Raw genomic sequence first — 16,818 nt, 5'->3', positions numbered from 1 at the left:
CCGGTTAACGGGTGGTTATGCATCAAAAGTACCCTAAGTCTGGTTACTGCTGAATGTCTTCAAAACGAGTCAAGCAGACATCCTGGCTGTAGCAATATGGTGACACTGTAAAAGGCTGTAGGTACTTATGAACAAAAGGAAAAAGGGAGGCGGTGGTTGCAAGGCAGACAGGTGACAATTAAATCATTTTAAATACTAGCTTGGTGTGCTAGGGGAAGGCTAGAAGGCATTTACCATGCAATTCCCACCATGCTAAATAGTAATTAAAGAAGACTTGTATCTCAGATGGCTCTCTCATCCTGCAGCACTTCGGTGTTTTCAGTTTTTCAGCAACATTTTAACACCCTCATGCCAAACTGTGGAAAATTATCTTGCACTGCAGCATCTGCTCCCAAGCTCGCTCTGTGTTTGTGGTATTAAAGCTGTGCCTTTGTACTCTGCTTTTTTAGGCAGCTAAAGGACTGTGGGATCTCTCCTTTCCTCGCCAGTTTTCAAATGAGAGGTGTTTGGTTGAGATAAATGTGTGTTTGCATTATTTTAATGAAAACCCCCAGGGTGACAGTCCTCACTTGGCCTCTTACGGGGAACTCCATCCTTTGCTGCGTGGAGGAGAATGAAAGCATGCACTCATTCTGAGAGGGACAAACTGTAGGAAGAGAAGAGCAGTGATGTCTTTTTGCTTGTGGTTCCAATTTATTGTGTGTGATATTCTGCTCTTCACTCGCACTGATGTGTGAACGTTTTGCTGAGGGTAGTTTTCAATTAGGAAGTGCTCTAAAAACAGGGCTGTATGCTCCTCCTTATATGGTTTTTAAGCTTGGAATATCGTTTTCCCAAAGTAACCAATAATGTTTGGTGTCCATCTGTTAGTGCCTTGAAAGAACATATTTTTCCAAGACTAGAAAGTTAGACTACATTAGGTTGGCAGAGTTCCTAATCAGCTGTTTTTTCTCAGAGCAAGCAAACAAACCAGAGGGGGTTGCAGATGTGGCTCCCAACGAGCAAGGCACACACGTGTGCTGTCAGAACATCTATTTATCCTCAGATGAGAAGTCTCACACTGACAAAATGCTGAGCTGTGGCTTTCAGGTGAGATTAAAGGCCTTTTGTGTCCCCAGTGTGCACTCTATGCCACTTTCGCTTTCAGGGAGTCTCTTTAATAATTCGTTATTTCTTCTAATCATAGAGGTCTTCTAATCAGAGAGATCTCTTTCTGAAAGAAAGCCTACCTTGATGTATTTTACTGGTAATTTCTTTAAATCTTACTATTTGTGACCTCCTAAAGGAAAACTGTTATGTGTTTGGGAGACGTTTAATTGGCAATGAGTTAACTATTCTTATGCCAACCAAGAAGTGTTCTAGCCAAGATCAATGGCAACAGTCAAAGCTTTTATGTCAGATTGTGTCTGGATTTTGTGAGTAAGAGGTGGGATGGCCTTTACAACAACTGCAACGTTATTGTCAACATTCCACAGATTTTATTTTTTTAGCCTTTCTTAAACAAGGATGGCAAAAAATGGAAAAAAATAGATTAAGAACTCATTTTCACAGTTTGCTTTCTATTAAATCTATATCAAGTAGCTCACAGAGACCCTGTTCCTTGAAGAGAATTTCACATGTAGATGATCTTGTAATAAATTATGTCCCATTAGGAAGTTATTTTCTGTATCTCTAGTCATTAGTAAAACAGCTGTAAACAGGTGTAACAAATTAGAGCTGTTCATGCAAGGTTGAATGCTTCAATGAGAGAACTTTAATTTTGCAAAAGAGAAAGAAAAATCCTTAAATATTTAAAAACAAATATTTTGGTGAATAGTGAGCAGCTGCTGACCTGAAAACAAAACTTCTGGGAACTTTGTCACTTAAAAATAATTATCTATTTTTGGCCTTTTTTTCATCAGTCCAGGAAGTGGATCATCTATGTGTTTCTCAAAGGCTTGCATTTTGATTCAAGATGTAATTCCAGAATTTTTTGTTGCCTTTAGTTTCAACAGACCTTTATGATTGGCCGATTTTCTTTACTCGGGATTTTATACAGTACTATTCATGTTGTTAAAAAAAAATACTGAAAGCTGCTCCCAAAAAAATCATTGTTCCCAAGATATAGGGATGCTTAAAATAGTCTCTACTTTCAAGTTCACTTTCAAGTTCATGTAACGGTCCAATTATACTAATTTCATTTACATTATAGCATTGTTCCTATGTTGTGAAAACCTATTATTATGTTTCGTGATTCCATTTTAAGAGTGTCACATTTGTCTTTGCAGTTCTGTGTTACTACCATGAATATGCTGCACCTACAGCCTGTGACTAGTTTTTTTATATTCCTCATCATATTAGGAAGACAATATAGAAATTTGTATCACTAGAAACCTCTAACATACCTATGTTTTTATTTTTATATTTATACATGGTTTTTATTTAATGCATTTATATGCTTTGTGGTGACAAAATTCCCTTGTTTTTGGGAATCCCACTAAGGTACATAGAGTAGTCTTCTGAGTCTGGTTTCAAAGTCCACGTTGGAACTAATGTTTCATAAGGCATCCAGAGCACACAGAGTGGGTGAGGACCTTGATGATCAGAAAATACGGCAGCTACGGGAGAGCTGCAGTTCTCCCTGTATTCTACTCAGGTGGCTTTTCCAACAGGAATTTTGGGAATTCGGGGGGCACCCATGGGTAGGTAGCATAGGCCATGCAGGGGCAGTTTGTGTTCACCTGGTCTTGAAGAGGGGTGGAGCTCTGGACATCCCAGGCACATAATTCCACAGCAAAGAGAAGTTGCAGTCAAAGGACATCAAATGAAATATATTCCTTATCTTCTTTTATTTTGCTACTGGCTACCCATTTTCCTTGGCAAGGGCCTGTCTCATTGCTTATTAAACAGCCTGTGTTCCCTTCTTTTTATTGAAATCTTCCTCTCCTCTCAATTGCTCTAAGCACTAAGTTTTTAAAGGACTCAGCCTGGCATCAGCAGGATATTATTTTTAAACTGTTTCTTCTGTGCAGCTTAGGATTTTGCAAGGCAATGTGCTTGAGGGAGGTCATCGAAGCTGGACACTGCCATTTTTCTCTCATGCAATAACACCTTAGGAACAATTTTGCTTCATCTGATCTGGCTTCTCAAATTCATGATTGTTAAGACAGCCACTCGGCTGATATGGGTTGAAACAACATTACTGGTGGCCAGCTCAGCTTGTGCCTGGGGAAAAGGCTCTCCTTGATTCACAGATCAGCAAACTCTCCAGCTGGCCTGCAGGAGAGCTTTTTCTCCTGTAAAGCAGCATTGCTTTGTCTCATCTGGCACAACAGGTGTGTGTTGGTGACAGCAGTTACTAAAAAGTCTGAAAATCTGAAAAATCTTTTTGTTTATTTGATGCTGAAGCGTAAAGATAGCAAGACATGTTACCTTTATCAACCCAGCCATGTAGCAAATGCAATGAAGGAATTTCTAGCAAGTCAGAGCATTTAACTACTGAAATGCCACCTGGATTTTTTCCTTGGAATTGAAGTTGATACAGACACTTGAAATGTGAAAGATGCCAATAGCAATGAAATTCTAACAGGGTTTGTATCCGAGTTTCCTTCTATCAGTACATGAAATGGTCATTTGCTTAGTGAGGCAAGACTGATGAGGGTGGCAAGTAGAAAACTAATTGAGGCATTAATTAGGAAGAGGGTTGAGAATGTCCTTAGTACTGGATATTTTTGCACGTTAACATGATCACAGCATCATGACACAACTTTTTATTCCTTAAACAGCAGAAGGAGGCCCTGACTGGCAGAGGAGTTCCCTGAGCTCGGTTCTGCCTGGAAAGGGCCTCATGGAAGAGCTCCCACCCAAGGGTTCAGAATTCAGCAGCTGGAGGGACTGTCCTAGTATCATCCTCAGTTTCCTGGGAAGTGAGGCACACAGGAAGGAGGTGCCAAATTTCTGTTCATCTGGGAGTTGATTCCAGGGCAGTCAAATGCCAAAATAGGTGTTGTTCTAAGGCTTGGGCCAAAGTGGGTTACTGCAGATCTCCGCAGCAGAGGCCAGGACTGAGTGGCACCTGCTGGGTCCCAATCTGGTGCACTCATGTGGCAATCATTTAGCCATTATTGTATGATTGCTGCCAAGAGTGAAGTTATTTCCCCCTTGTATTTTTCTCTTCTCAGATGTTTGCATCACATTATATCCCCTTCACATTGTTTTCTCTTTTACAGTAAACAAATGTAAATCTGACAGATTCATGTCATAAATCTGAGTTGGACATTTCCAGCATCAAGCATTAATATAAATTCCTTTCAGACATAATTCTCCAGGCTATAGGCAGAAAGAGAGATGGTGGATGTTTCTCCTTTTAGTACACTATCATCATTCTGACAACTTAATTTAGTTTCTTATCATTTGTCTCTCTCTGCAGTGCCAGTTCCTACATGCGCAACTCATTTTTCTCCAGTAGACACCACTGTGGGGATCATAATTTCCTTTATCCTGCGCCCAGGGGCACTTTCTTCACCCTGCTGTTGTCAGCCCTAGGCTCTGTTCCCACAATCTATCCAACATCCCCAGCTGGGAAAAGCACAGCACTTGGTACCAGCACTCAGTCCCAGCACTCAAAACCTTTTTGATTGTGTCCCTCAACTGCCCTGCTCATGATGAGTGGATAAATAAACAGGAAGCCAGGCATATTTGTTTTACATCCTTAAATCCCTGCAGGATTTAAGGATTCTGGGCTCAGAGAGGCTCCCAGGCACAGGGAGGCCCTACAGAGAGGCCCAGTGGCTGCCAGTGACCCCACCACCCATCCCATCCTGCTGGAAGATGCTGTCCATCCTCCAGCTGAGATAACTTGGGCTGCTCCTCAGCCAGCACCTGAGCTGAGGCTGGTTTCAGCTTCTGTTACAATAAACCGAAATGAAAATACATTTGGAAGTTGGTGGTTCTTCCCTGCTCAGCTCTATCCAAGCTTCCCTCACATGAAGCCAGTGTGTAATAACCACAGGGAACCTTAACTGCATTTATTTGTATTTATTTATGTTTCACATGAAGCACAGTCTTACAATCATTGCTCCTTAACCAACCACATAGATATGGATTTTGTCAGATTAAAAGTATGGAGATCTGTAAATAAGTGATCCACTGGTACTCTTCCCTTACTACCAATCAAACCTTTGAAACACCAAGGTGGTATGGGGGGAAGGCATTGCCAAATGCAATTTCTAACAAGACAGGCCATGTTTATTTCGTACATCCTCTGTTTCTTTGCTGTTTGGGGCCACCAGAAGAGTTATCCCAGAACTATTTAGCAAACAGGAAATGCAGACACTCTTTGCCATGCCCCTCTGAAACAGAACTTCCCAACCCAGCAGCATTCAGCTCCCTATCCCCCTCCCACCTCCATTATCAGTTTCTCCTCATTTATAGGTGCTCTCAGCAACTCCTTTATCAATTTGCTAGATTATTTAACTGGTTTTTGTATGTTGTCATGGCATTCTTCCACTTTGTGATATAGACCCAAAAGGCACATTCCCAGGGGAGGGTTGTTGGTGCCAGGCACCCCTCACTATTGGGGTCAAAGCTGCTCAACCCTTATAATTCTGGTTCTGCAAAGTACAACGTTCCCAGCTCACAAATGAGCATTCCCTTGCCGTGTCTATGGTCTTTAATTCCTTCTCTCCATGCACAGCAGATTTAGGGACACGCAGAAAATGAAAAGATGCAGATACAACATATCAAAAGACAGAGTTCTTTTAAAAATAAATAGCTGCATTAGAAGGATCGAGGTGGTAAATTCAATATATACACTGCAATGTTACCTTCCTGCTTAGAGATCCTTCCAGTCATTTTTGCAAGCATTGGGGGCAGGATGTTTTGCTGCTGTTTAAAAAAATGCCAGATACTTGTTCAGCTCTTCTTTTAGGGCAGAACAAGGGGAACTCCTGGCACCTCTTGCACACATTTCATACCACTTGCAGCTGCTGCACAGCAGAGGGAAGGTGGATACAGAAAGATGAGCTGTAATTATGTCCTACACTGCTGGACAGCGGCAGCACTAAGCAACCTACCGGAGGAATTTCAGTCTCAAAAGGCTCTTAGACTGAAACTATTACCTCTAGTAGGATGAGCAATCAAAATAACACGCTGAAGGAGTGTGTAGAGATGATACTGCACAAAAGGTTGTAAAAGGTTCCCTTCAACACCGAGACTAAACTTGCATAAAAAGGATGGCTTCTGGAAAGGCCTTAAAAGCTGCTTAATAGTAACTTTTGCTTCTGCCACACATCCATTTACAAGGCTTTTAAAGAAAGCTTGTATTTTATCACTCCCAGGCATGCTATTTATGTCAGCAGTGGGCAGATACAGCCAGTCCTCTATGCAGCTTGTTAAAAGCTTTTAAAAATACATGAAGAGCCAGGCGGAATAAAGGTCAAGTAAATAACAGGAGTGTATAAAATATGTTGCATTAAGCATTTAAACTAGCGGTTTTCCTAGTTTCTTTATTTCATGCTGTTCCTTCATAATACTTTAGAAACAAATTTGCCTGGTGTTCTTCTAGGCAGCATGTTGCAGATGAGCCAGGAGTGCCTAAGCAGAATGGGCAGAGTGGAAACCTTGGTGATCTGTCAGCTCACATTCCTCTCTTACCCAGCATTTGTCATCTCCTGGTAACACAGAGCTGCATCCCAGCAGTGCCACACGCAAAGGCTGACACTTTACCTATTTAAGTGACACCAAAACAAAAAGGAAAACAAGTGCTTTGCAACCAGAAAGGGAATTTCTAGAGGCCAAGGGTAAAAGTTTGATTTCTCTTCATTTTGGGCTTTATTTTCTTGTTTATGCTTTATAATTCCCATTAAAACATTGAAGGGCAAATAAGGAAATCTTGAGCAAGCACGCCTTTGAATTCAATTACTGGGGTTTATTTTTGTTTTCTCTTGTCACTATGTAACATCACCAAGCCATGGTGAGCATCTTGCCAGTTACTCCACAAAAATCCTAGTATTTTCAAGGTAATAAACATTTCCCTGACATTCAAATTCTATGGGGAAAAAAACCAATTGTAATCTGAAAATTTTGACTGTGTTAATATCACCTCATGATACGGATATCACAAATTTTGGTTATTTCTTGTGTGTATCAAATTTGGGCTCACAGTACCCAGCATGGATAGAAATCTAACACTGCACCAGGACAACAGTTTTGAAACAGGAAGAAGTTATCATCTTGTGGCTCCATGGTTTAACCTTATTCATGGTAGTGTGAATTTGGGGGTCAGGCTTTACATTTAAATGGATGGTTCAACAGATGGGTTGGAAAAGAAGGAAAATTGCATAAAAATTGTATAACCAAATTTCTGAAAAGTCTGTCATAAAATATATCTTCAGCCTGTCATCATCATTTTCTGATAGGTTATTTTGCTTTTCCAGATCTATATTTTTCCATATAGGGACTCTGACATCTAATTTTAATTACCTCAGCCAAAGGCCTATGTCACTAATCAGGTACAGCTGTATTCAATCTAAGCACTTTGTTGGGTTTTGAATTTATAAATATTATTGTCACAAAAAGGGAAAATGTCCAAAATCTACCATACAGGCCTCAAATGTTCAATATCCATGAGTCCCCCAAAATTATCTTTCTTGCAAGTAACAAAACCAGAAAATATCATTTAATTGAGTCCTGACTGGGCCCTTTCAAAATGATTAAAATTACCAAGTTCTGGGCCAAGCTCTTGAAATGTGGTTAGCTATACTTTAAAAATGTGTTTGAATAATGTTATGTATATTTATACCAGGATTACAGAACTTCAGCAGATAATAATCCAGTACTGAAGAACGAAGTGGTTGGGTTAAACCCTTCCATCCAGTGGGTATGGAAGCAGGGCCCCAAATCCTATTTCATGATTTGTTTGGACATTCAAATGACTGAGTCTCACTGAAAATCAGATGGGACCCAGATTCCTTACTGAGTGTCCAAATATTTAGCACTTGCTTCTGGGAAGAGTGAAGGAGGAAAATTATTGTTAATATTTTTGAAGAAGTTAGAAACAAACAAACAAAAATTTACTCCAGGCTCTCTTCACCAGAGGAATTACAGTAAAATCAACAAAAGGAAATTACTTGAAATAGTTATGGGTTATATCTCATGAATCTGTCACGGATAACACGCTGTGTTTGTCCTCACTGTGTGTGATGGCTGCTTCCAGCTGTGCTGACATCAGTTGCTCACTGCAACAGAACTTCATAAAGGGGCAAAATTTTTCTCTTTGTAAAGACAAACTGTCCTTAATTTTCTTTTCCCTGTTTGAAAGGTCAGAGGGATCACAATTAGGGATACATTAACTTCCTTAGCTCAAACAAGTCTCCCCGAGTTTCTGTCAAGACTGTAATTAGAGGTGAAACTTTTGCGAGATGTTTAACCTTGGTTTTTCTTTTCTAACCCATTTTTCTGTTCTATTTCTTCATGGTGGCAAAGCCTGTGGGTGTGCAAGAGAAAAGCAAGGTGCAGCCTCATGACACACACACACACACAGAGCTTGCACAGGCATGTGTTCAGGGTACCACCAACTCATCCCAGCTTCCTGCCCAGCCCTCTTGGTGGAAGTTGCTTCAAGATAAACTCAGCAGAAAGGAGCCAGTTGCTTCTGTAAAGAGCTTGGTATTCTCATACCTGGTACTGGCTTCCAATAAAATATTGAAGTCTGCCCAGAAACTGCTTTGCTAAAGGTGCAGATTCCTTTACTAGAAAGCAGGCAACCTCTGGCAGTGAGACTGGAGATAAAGCAGGATTACATCTTCAACGTCAACACTAAGATTTGCCAGGGCTCATCAGTCATTTTCCTTTCTTTTCCTCTTTTTTTCTGCACTGAATTGGAGGATGGAAAAAAGGGGATTGCTGGTTTTATGCCAATAAATCCCATTCTTGTCTAACACAGCTGGATTAAATGCTCTTTGAGCTTTATGATCTGGAATTACTGTCTCCTAGCTATAGAATATATGTCTTGATAATTATTCCACAAATTTTATAAGCCTCTATCTAGCTGGGCCCCCAACCAGAATGGGAATTATAACCTCATCTGAAAAAAGGGATTATGACTACATCCTCCCCTGCCATCACAGAGAAGTTGCTCCCTGAGGACTCACAAGACAGGGCTCACAGATGCTTAATTTCGTGAAAGCACTAAGTCATAGTGACACAAGTGCCAAAAGGAAGAATTACACCCGGGTTTTTAGCTGCCTGCAGAACATACTTGGAAACAGTTCCCTCCCAGTTATCAGAAGGGGATCCACAGAACAATGTCAGGTTGCAAAGTCTTCCTTCACTGTCACAGGGCTCTCACTGCCCTACCTACCCCTGCAGACAGTGACCATGTACCAGCTCGTGGAAGCTGATTAACTTGTTCCTAAGTGATGCACGCCTGAAATACTTTTCAAAATGTAGAAATAAAGCCCTTTCTGTGACTGTGCTCCTCTAAGACAGTTACCCATAAATTTCTGGAGAGCCATGAAAACACTCCACAGGGACAAAATAATTGCTGATGATTCAGTCAGAAAAGCGACAGTAAAGGTTAATTTCCTAGAAAAGAATATTTCTCTAATAGAGATGCAGCATGAGGAAACTAAGGTCTAGAATTCTACAGTTTCAGAATCAGACAACTTTCTGAAAAGGCCAATATAAACCGAAACCTATGTATTAAAAATGTTGGAAATAAAAGAATGCAAAGACAAACATCCCTTTTCTACAGCAGGTAAAACAAAAGACACTGGTGTATGGGGGTGGAAAAGGACTTCTTTTGTAAGAACCTTGGGACTTTCATGAATAAACATAAAACATTTTAAAAGGAGCTCTGTGCAAAATCCACCCAAAGGTTAAGACCCTTTTAACAATTAAGTAGTAAGGAAAAAGAAATCCAATTCTTCTTTTGATCTGAACAGACTGTCACATTCAGCAGCAAGCAATAATTTGGCCTGCAGCCTGCTTCCCTTTTTCTCTCTTTTTTTCTCTTTCTCTTCCTCTCTTTTTCTCTTTTCCTTTAATTAATTTCTCCCTTTTTCATTAACCCCTCTAATTTCTCTTTTCCCTTCACCCTGCCCCTTTATCCAAACCCCACTGCCTATACAATAGGTCAGGAACTAACATGCCAAGTGTGTTATTACTAATAAAACCTTCTGACTGTTTGCAGGCCCTCTGAATTTTTCCTTCCTTTCTACCAGTGAGCATTTTTGAATCTTAAGTGCTCAACCTTAAACCAATACCCGTGACAAGGTCAGGGTGACCTGTAAAAATCTAGGTATAGCTCTTACATTTCTGAGAAACCATTAGAAAACAGCCAAGAGCTGACAAGCCACCAGCTTCTGAAATTCCCCAAATGAGACAATTGACAAAGGGAAGACTGGAAAGGCTGACAGCAAAAAGATGGATTGGAAATGTTGGAGAGAGAAGATGAACAGGACTGTTCCAGAGCTGAGAGGAGAACAAAGAGCTTTGCAGTGAGGTGGCCCCACAAGGTCATCTGGGCTGCAAGGGTCTGAGCACTTTGGAAGCCATTCTGGCTCTGCAGAAAGCCTGGGGATTGCTCTTGGCTCCTTGAACCCATCCCAGAGAAAGTTTCAGAAGACAGAGGAGATTAAATGAGCAATATGCAAAGAACACTGCCCAGCTTTTGTATTTTGTGCACCTCTGAGAAAGCAGCAGTAGCACTGCAGGAGAAATGCCTGCCTGTCTCAGGTCATCTAGCTCTCTTCATTTTTTGATTGTCTCTGAGCTGTCACGTTCCAAGGGTTGTGTAACATCTCTGTGATCTCTTTCCTCCATGGAAATATTTAATTTAGAGTCCACTGTCCATGGAACATTAGGATTGCAGCCAAAATAGATCTTATGGGATTAGAGCCTCTTCAAAGAGAACTGATAACTCTCCAAGGAGAGGCACTGACCAGAACTGTAACTATATGCATCTCCTACTCAGATTAAACCATACTTGCTAAAAGTACAAGGAACACCACACTGATACTGACACCTTGAACCTACTCATGACTCAAAATCAAGAACCTGCTGGCAAGGCTAAATTCCAAACACCAGTGGCACTGGAGGTAGACACTGACTCTCCTCCCTGTCCTTCTCTACACATACAATTGAATTTTGAATACTACTTTTCCTGCCCAGCACACAAAATGCTTCAGAATAATGGATAAATGCTGAAGAATGGTTAGACAGGGCTAGAAGGCAGCAGACAAAGCAATGGTGAAGTGTGGTGACAGGGAAAATAAAAAAATATTACAATAAGGAGTTGTAAACTTCAGTAATATGGACAAAGGGAGAGATTTAGGTTAATTAAGGCCTAATAAACCCCAACATTGATATTCATTATTAGATTTCCTAAACTTTGATCATAATCAAATATCTGGAATCAAAGACATGGGCTTCTTATGTGAATCCTAGCAAAAAAAAAAATTTTTTTTGATGTTATCTCTTATACATACGTGTTTAACACTGCTACTTATTATTGCCATTTAAAATATTTATTACAGTTGTTGACTTTACATGCCTATATACACTCCCAACTTTGTTGAATAAAATGAAATATTGCATCTATGTCTTTAGTTGCTAGGCATAACCTCCATTAAATATAGTTAAGACTTTCAGTATGAAATAATCTTTGCTGCTTAATAAAAGTGCAGTTGGCCAGTGATAATTTATGTTCTTTGTAAGCAAGGAATGCCATAGAAAGGGATGCTTTGATGTAGTTCAAATGAGAAAAAAGGGACAGACTTCAAGTCAATTATATCAGCAGCTTCATCAAGGCACTCAAAAAACTGTGGACATCATTAATTAAGTTTATTTATACTTCCTTCCCTCCGTCTCTTCTTCCCCCTCCTGCCACCTTAATCCCCAAAACACTCCTACATCACACCAATATTCTTTGTAGAATTGAAAAATAATTCTTCCTCCCTGGCCAAAAAGGAAAAGTAATTTTCCTGCTCATCTTTGCTATCACAGTTTTGCTGTTACCACTTTGCACTAAGGTGCTGGGGTTCCATCAGCTCTGCCAGCGGAGATTTCCAATCTTCCCAGTAAAAAGCAGGAAATGGGAGCAGCTAGTAGAGGCAAGTCCAATTCATGCAAGAGATTGGCACCCTACTCTCTTTTTGGTCTTCCCATGTTTGGTTCCAAGGTTTTAATTTGAGCCTCTCTCTGTTTCTAGGATTCAAGGGGTTTTCCATCCATGTGCTGCTTCCACCCTTGTGTCTTCCCTGAGGGACAGCTGGTGTGGGACAGGGTGCAACAACTCTCTGGATGTTCACCGGGCTGGAGCCCCTCACCATCCTCTTTTGGGTCAAGTTCTGACACTACCTGAAGGGCTGCATACAGAGGGGACCCAGAAGGTGAATCTCTGATTGTAAAGATGGGACCTGAATTCAGGAGCACCCTCCCCCCAGGTAAGATTACTGAAAAAAGCTTGGGGATCCCACATCTTGTAATAATGCTGAAACAGCAGCATAATTTTCCAAGGCTGAGGGACTCTTCTCTCTGTGCTGGCCAAAAGTGATGCTAAGCTCAGGGAGATGCTTTACTTCAGATCTTTTTTTAGTGTTTTTAAGCCCACATCGCTCACCACTCTACCACAAATGCTGTCCTTCACTGATAGCGCTGTCCTGTGCTTTGTTTAGTCAACACCTGGAGTTTCATTGGAATGACCAAATGGTTCAAAATCACACTTCTAATTAATAAAAGTGTTGCTGAATGGCTCTTCTTATTTTGGATCATGCACCCAGGGTGCTGGAGCCATCTGTGCCATTTGCATTTTCCCTCACAGCTGACCCACTTGAGCTAAGCAGCACCACATTACACCACTAAGGTCAGCCTTGAACACCAATGCAGGCAAAAGAGAGCACCTAATCCTCAGGAAAAGCAAATTTGCTTTTGTTCAGGAACGATTCCCAAGGAGGGGCCCAGAGTTAAGTGTCCAGTGCTGCCTGGGGGCCGGCTTCCAAAGGAACAAGGAAGTTTTCACAGTCACCCTTGTGCTGCTTGAGCACTCCGCACATCACATGCTCCTCAAGACATTGAACTCTGCCTGCACTTGTCATTAACAGCAACCAAAGACCCCAGGTCACACCAATCCCAGCCCCAGGACCGAAATATGGAGGTTAAAAAATAGTGCTGCTGTTGCCTGGCATTGAAGTGCCTGTGTTTTCATTTCACCACTATTTGGCAGTATAGGAAGCTCATGCAGGTACAGCATCGTTCACTTCCTTTGTGCCAGACGGATTCTGTCATTTGTGGAGGTTGAGGCTGCACTGTGTCGGTATTAAGTTGATATTTTGAAGAGTTTTAACAATTAGCCCTGCCTGGTCAGTGCTGGCAGGGAGTCACCAACTTCAGTAAGAACAAAGATAACAATACACTTAAAGCTCACAGTACTTATATTTCAATTCATTTCTGAAATCTCTCTCTGCAATCAGAATATTTTAAGGTTGATGCAGCACATGTTTTTTATTTTAGGGGCTTTTTTTTCACAGAGGCAACCAAAATGGAAGACTGAGAAAGCTCCACCTGAGTCTTTGTTAATCCATGGAAGGACAAACTCTGTACAAGACTTCACATTAAATATTAAAACGTTGACACACATAGTAGTATGAGAGAATAGAAAAACATTCTTGCTTTTTGTCTTACAGCAATATTCATACCAAGTAAGTCACTGATCAACAGCGTACATACTACTTCTGTAAAAAAATGTTGCCTATATTAGGATGTGCTGTTTATTTAAGCTCGATAAACTTTGAGATTATTTAGGCTCTAGTCTTTGATAATATCTCACTACAGATTTTATGTCTTGATCTTATATAGAAACCTCAGATTGCTCAAGTAGAAAAAGCTATAAAAATTCTTTACAGGACTTGAACTGTTTCTAGTGTTTTCTATTCATGGGAACTGAGGAAGCTCTTTTGTTTGTCCAGAAAAGGATCAACATTTCATTGCAATTTCACTTGCTCAGTAAGTTTGGGGTGAAACTGGACACAGATGTTTCACTTGTATTTTTGGGTCAATTCATGTGGTCATTTCAGTCCTCAGAACAGGAGAGAATCTCATAGATAAACTAGAATTAGACAATGCAATATGCTTTCATGGATTCTTTTCAGTCAGTTAAATTGGTTTATTTTTTATTCCATGTAGAATGAGTGGGTATGCTAAGAAAACCTATCATATTTTCCAAAGCAAATTGCTATCCCAGGCTAATGCTAGACATTTATATTATTTGAAAGATGTGTTCAATATTGATGGTAGATGATTGTTTTGCTTTTCATAATGTCCTTAACACAAACAAATCCGCTAAGAAATCTTTTAAGAAATGTTTTTCAGCAGAAAGTGCCCAATTGTCAAAGACAAGACTTTTTAGAAAGCAGCAGACTTGAACAAAAACATCTGGAAAATACATCTTTATGCCCAAACTTTTACAAATACCTTGTTTAAACATTTTTCTAATTAATCTTTTCTATTTTGTTTTAAAATTTCAGCGTCTCTGACCTCTATATGGATTAAAAATGTGCAAAATGTGCGAATGGCTGTTAAATAGCTTAAATTTGATAATAAACCTTCAGATACCAGTAATAAAAGCAGAGCATAAGCAGACAGCTTTTGGGGTTGGTGAGAAAAGGCTGCACAGGATTAGAGATGGGAATCAGGCAGAAATCTGCCCTCACATTACCTGTGCTCTACCAGCCATTGTGATTGCAGAATCCCAACAGGGGAGGCTGTTCATTTTTACACATAAAACACAGGATTTTTTTGTGAAAATATGCTACCTGATACAAAGGATATCAACTTTTTGCTCAAAAGGCTGAAGCAAAAAAAAAAAAAAACCTTCTAGTGGGTCTAATTAAATATTATTTTAGAGCATCTTTAAAATTTTTTTTTGTCAATTTAAGGAATGTCGTTTTTCTTTTAGGTCTTTCTATGTGTTCATCATTGTTTGCCTGTGGAACACCTCGTGAAGTCCATTTTTTGAGGAAAGGCTGTGTACTCTTTTCATTCCTGCTAGCTTAAGAAAGAAGAAAAAGGCAGGAAGAAAGAGGGGGGAATAAAGGCAGCACCTTCCTACATATTCCACCAGCATCCTCATCTGGGAACTCCCTGGAGATCCATGTTTGGCCTCACCAGGAACAGGATAGAAATAGCAATAACAGTGTCTTTGACGTGCTGGAACTTTTGTGCCGCCAACATAAAAGCTCCATTGCGCAATTTCCTATTTTTGCGTTGTATTTTCATCCCTAAGGATTCGATGCCTCTGGAATCTGGGTTGGAGGGCAGCACCCTCTGAGTGCAGAACATGCTGAATAATAGGAGGAGGAGGTGCCCACCAACCCCTCCTGTCCTGTCCTGACACAGAGCACGAGGGAGCCCAACTCTGAATGCTAAATGACTCCACAGTATAATTAGGGCTTCAGGCCTTAATTCCAGTTTGCACAATTAGCTCCTTAGCAGCCTCAGGGGATGATTCTGAGATGGCCTGTGCCATTTTACGGTGCCCCAGAATTCTGCAAATGGCTTCCAGACCACGGGAAGGAGCTGCAGAAGACACAAGTCTTTCTGGGGCTGCAGCAGGAGGCTAGGCCCGGTGCACCAAAAATAGAAATATCAATGTATGGCTGGGCACCAAAATCCCTCTTCTTTACTTAAAAAGGCAGGCTAATGAATGCATTGAAATAAATTAACTTTCCTGGGTAGCCTGGCTGTTTTCTGCTACCTGTTGCTGGCATTGGGAACTAAGCTTTCATCCAGACTTCCCACAGCACATTTGGGAATTACTGCACACATGGGGTAGGGGGACAAAGGACAAAGCTGCAGCTTTTTGGATGTCACACAATGGTGATGATGATAATATAATAACCACAGATATTAATTATAGCATCATTTTTTATACAGTAGCTAATAACACAGTACAAGTAAATGAAATGCCAAGATTTTCCATAACCATCACATAATGCCTCCCAAAATCAAAAAGACACATCTGCCCTTCCAGCTTTGTGGAGAGATGTGCAAGCATAGGCTCAGCACGAATCCTGGTGTCCTCATACCTGCAATACCTGCCATTCCTTATTCCACACATTCCTTAGAATAATGAGGCCCATCATCTTTTGATGAGACTGTGGGAGTTGATATTCCCAAAATACAACATTACACTATCACATAATCACTACTACTTAATATTGTTCAGGGAAGGCTATTTCTGTGAAAGCTACTGGGAATACAATAGCAACATGGAGAAGTCAACACAAGGCAGAATTGCTCCCTTTCTGCAGGGAATAAAAAGACAGTTAGAAACATTAAATAATTGTGAACCTGCTTTTATGAGACTTTATAAACCTACAGAGCTGGTTCAGGAACAGGAGCCAAGACAAAAACTGTCTTATCTCACCACACGTGTCACAAAACCACGTGCTGGCAAAGGGACTCCATTTGGGCAAGGATTGGCCAAATGTGGACAAACTGAGCATTCCAGCAGTATTAGAAAATACACCCAAGTATCTTCTAGCAGCACAGAAATGAGAGCAACAGTGTTTCTGGCTGGGAAAAGAGGTGGCTAGCAACAGACATGGAGAAAATGCAAAGAATCAAAAAGTAATTCTCCTTTATTGAATTATTGTAGTTATTTTTCCACCAACAGAAAAATATAATCAATAAGTAGCTTTAGAGATCACTGGAAGAAGTAAAAATGTAGCTGGAGTTCTCCTGGCAAGATTTGATTCAGCTTGTCACATAGCATTGCTGACCTAGGCTGATCTGCAGACAAACAGAGGAGGAAAAAGATGCAAACATAGAATCCTCCAG

At 40.6% G+C, this 16,818-nt stretch overlaps 1 long non-coding RNA gene across 1 annotated transcript in view; it reads left to right on the top strand.

Moving 5' to 3' along the window:
• The window catches only part of LOC121675607, a 25,285-nt gene extending 9,521 nt beyond the window's left edge, over positions 1-15,764 (top strand). Inside the window, exons 2-3 of the long non-coding RNA XR_006020132.1 lie at positions 12,191-12,425; positions 14,936-15,764. This is a non-coding gene — a long non-coding RNA (uncharacterized LOC121675607). The remainder of the gene's footprint in view (positions 1-12,190; positions 12,426-14,935) is intronic.
• The last annotated feature ends 1,054 nt before the right edge of the window (positions 15,765-16,818 follow it).

Source organism: Corvus kubaryi, unplaced genomic scaffold (genome assembly GCF_017639235.1).
Source record: "Corvus kubaryi isolate FWS band 111438036 unplaced genomic scaffold, C.kubaryi_AGA036_p1.0 74, whole genome shotgun sequence".
Lineage (NCBI taxonomy): Eukaryota > Metazoa > Chordata > Aves > Passeriformes > Corvidae > Corvus > Corvus kubaryi.
Note: the sequence above shows the minus strand (reverse complement) of the source record. Positions and strands in the feature narration are given on the sequence as shown.